General features: G+C 44.4%; 1 pseudogene; it reads right to left on the bottom strand.

The window, feature by feature from the left end:
- Nucleotides 1–278: 278 nt before the first annotated feature.
- LOC138818402 (pygopus homolog 1 pseudogene) lies at nt 279–1278 on the bottom strand (annotated as a pseudogene).
- Nucleotides 1279–3528: the final 2250 nt, after the last annotated feature.

The following is a 3528-nucleotide window of genomic DNA, read 5'->3' on the forward strand; positions in this document are numbered from 1 at the left end:
AAGCCTTCAGAAAAATTTAAATTGTTCTGTTTTAAAAGCTCATTCTTGTAAGATCAAATGTATCAATTTTCATCCTTTTATCTTGATCTTATTAAAATAAATGCATGCTGATTATAGTTTGTGTCATAGTTTTGACACTATAGAAAGTATATGTGAAGAAAATCGCGGTCTTTGCTTTCATATGCATGCTTAAGGAGGAGCGAGTAGGAAGACTTGGGGAGTGAGGTATAGGGCAGAGGCTCTTGATAGCCAGCGACACTTTGTCCCATCAGTATTATCTATATCATAGGCACCCAGAGAGCCAGGGAAGTTCTGGCTATTCGACTCCATGCTGACTTAATCAATCTCTCATGAAGTAAAAACAAAATATTTTGTTTTATTTGTGTCCCACTTGCAGGGATGCCCTTTGTGGCTTCAGTGCTACTTGAAGGGCTGTTCTCTGGATTGACTACATTGTTTCAAGTCACATTTTTCACTTCAATATTACGCTTAACTTACCCTGTCATCCATATTTAACTGAGGTGGAAGAGTGGAGGAATGTTGATTTGTGCTTTGGTGGCTCCTTGGGGAAAGTCTTGTTTCAGAGGTGGTGCTTTTGCTTGGCCAAAAGTATTTGGAAGTGGAATAAAAGAATGATTCATTCTAATGAAGAGGTAGAATTTGAGTTATTTGCAAGCACAAAATTAAATGCTAAATCAGGGTTGGATACTTGCCCAACATTCTGTGGAGGAATCTAACTGAAGTTTTCAGTGGGATTTTGTCTAAACTGTTGACTGGGCATGTTAACATTTTGACCTAGCACATTATTATAAAATGGATTTCCAAAACTGGAATTATCATGTGGCCCAAAGTTAAAAGCATGAGGTCAGTTAAAACCCATGCCCGAAGGATTCTGAAGAAATGGATGTGGCTGACTCCTGAGTAAAGGACCACATAGGGAGAAGACATTCTTACATTTTGGGGGGACCTGTGGTGGCATTCTGAATGTGTCATAACCTCCAAAACCAGGATAATTGGGGCCAAGATATGGATTTGATGAAGGTAGTGGTTTTTTAGGAAATAGTATGATAGTTGTCATCCAATGGATTACCAGAGTGGGGATTTGGTGGTTGAGCGTACTCAGTCAGTGGAGGAAAAGAATGTCCCTGTGCATTTGCCTTGTGTTTTATGGTATGTGGACTTCCTGGTTGTATACCTGGTCCTCCTAACCCATCCAGTACACTATCACCACCGGACTCTCTTCAGCACCATGGGGTCCTTATCTTGTTCTGTGGACATCAGGGTCCATGGGGGGCATTGCTCCCAGGACTTGTGAATCTGGTCTCCATGCTGCTGCAGCAGTGGTGGCGGCTCCTCTCCACCGTGGGCCTGCCCGCCCACCCCTATCCACCCACCTCTACCCCCCTCCCCAAGTCTCCTGTGCCTACTCCACCTCTGCAGCAATAGGGCCGACTTTGCAAACTGTAGGAGAAGGCCGAAACCCCTCCAGCGGCACGAGCCCCTTGGTGGGAGTTGAGGTGAGCTCAGGACAGGGAACCCAGGACCCGGGCCATGGATCCTGGCAGAGGAATCACGCAGACCAAGTGGTGCCCTCACCACCCAGAGGATGAGGACAAGGAGGGGGAGGAGGAGCCCAGCCCCACCTCCGCAGCCGCAGCTCCAGGTCTCAGACACAAAGCCCTGGGCCAGGAAGCCGCCACCAGCACCTGCTCCCAGGCTAGCAGGCAATGGACTCTTACATAACTTGCTGGATCCCATGATTGGTGTGGTAGGAGCAAAGATTGAAAATAAAGCTCTTGCCTTCATTTTAGAGAGTCACAATTCTGTGGTGACCTTTCAATTTGGTTGTGTCTAGAGAAAATGAGGCAAGTATAGCACCAGAGTCTGGTACCAGTGGTTTACTCTGGCAATTCCAGCTAGATGGATAAGGATATGTCTGGTGAATAACGGTTTGAAGAATAGAAGGAAGAGCACAATCCAAGGCTGGCCTAGGCAAGAACATGAAAGTTCATCTGAAAACTAACCCAAAGCAGAAAACAGCTGTAGCTGTAGTTCAAGTGTTAGAGTACATTCGAAATAAGTGCAAAAACCTGAGATCAGGGTTTTGATCACCTGAGATCACCACCCATCCCAAAAGAGTTGTGTGAGATTATGACATTATGATTATTTCCAGGCCAGTAAATTATAATATATACCATGTGCTCAGGACAAGACAGCATCTCTCCCTGTGCAGGAAGCCTGTGACAGGACATAAGCAAACCTGCCCTACATCTGCTGGCTGTGTTTCCTGTTGGGTGACATATCACAGAGCACACAAACCTTGTAGTTTCTATTGAGCTAAAAGTTTAGATTAATATCTGGATTTGAGGCATAACAGAGTGTCTCAATCAGGGAAAGAGTCACTACTATGCTGATCACTAGCCTGCTGGGGGCAACCATTGCTTCTATCTGTCTTGGTAAGGATTTCCACAAACACAGGGCTCAGGCTCTTCTCAGTCATGAAGTTGATAGTAAGAGGAGCTTTGTTTTCTAAGGAAGCTCAGAAGGGAAGGAATCACAGCTTCAAGCCCTAAATTCCTTCATCCCTTGGTTATAAAAAAAAGTCAGTCTGACTCTGTCCTCTTTATTTCAGGAACCAGCATGGCCCAGAAGGTAACTCAAGCTCAAACTTCGGTTTTGGTGGTGGAAAAGGAAGCTGTGACTCTCGACTGTTTGTATGAGACTGGGGAATCCTATTACTCCATTTTCTGGTACAAACAGCCACTAGCAGGCAAATTGATTTTGCTTGTTCGTCAGAACTCTTATGATAAGCAAAATGCAACAGAGGATCGTTATTTCCTGAACTTCCAGAAATCATCCAGATATATCAACCTCACCATCACAGGCACACAGCTGGAGGACTCAGCTGTGTATTTTTGTGCACTCATAGAGCCCACAGTGAGAGGAGAGCCATCAGGTGACTTACATAAACCTCAGCCAGAGCAAGAGACCCAGGGAGAGAAGCAGGGCTGTGGACACAGGTGTGACTTACAGGGGAACTGTAGAGCAATTCACATACAATGTCTATAGACACACCACCTAGTAGACATGTGTGTCTAACACATCTAGAATAGTTTTCCAATGATAAAACCATACACACTACCCAATCTTGTTTAGTGTTTACTTTAAATAAACATTTAATATGCATGCCTAACCTTGAGACATTTGCTCTGGGACTTCTGGGAAATCACCTAATTTTATAGATATAGACTTCTATATGGAGTCATCCTGTGACGAAGGACCTCATCCCCTGGGCCTGCTCCACGTGCTTGCCCAGGGTATGTACATCTCTGTCTCCCTGGCTCTCTCTATGTACACACACACACACACACACACACACACACACACACACATATACACATACACACACACACACACACACATGAGAGATAGCTATCTATCTCTATATGAATAGAGATAGAGACATAATAATGGAAAGAAAACATGACACTGGAGACTAAAAAAGCAAATCAAAACTGAGTTGGGAAA

The sequence above is a fragment of the Dipodomys merriami genome, unplaced genomic scaffold, assembly GCF_024711535.1.
Source record: "Dipodomys merriami isolate MVZ:Mamm:240054 unplaced genomic scaffold, mDipMer1.0.p SCAF_1, whole genome shotgun sequence".
Lineage (NCBI taxonomy): Eukaryota > Metazoa > Chordata > Mammalia > Rodentia > Heteromyidae > Dipodomys > Dipodomys merriami.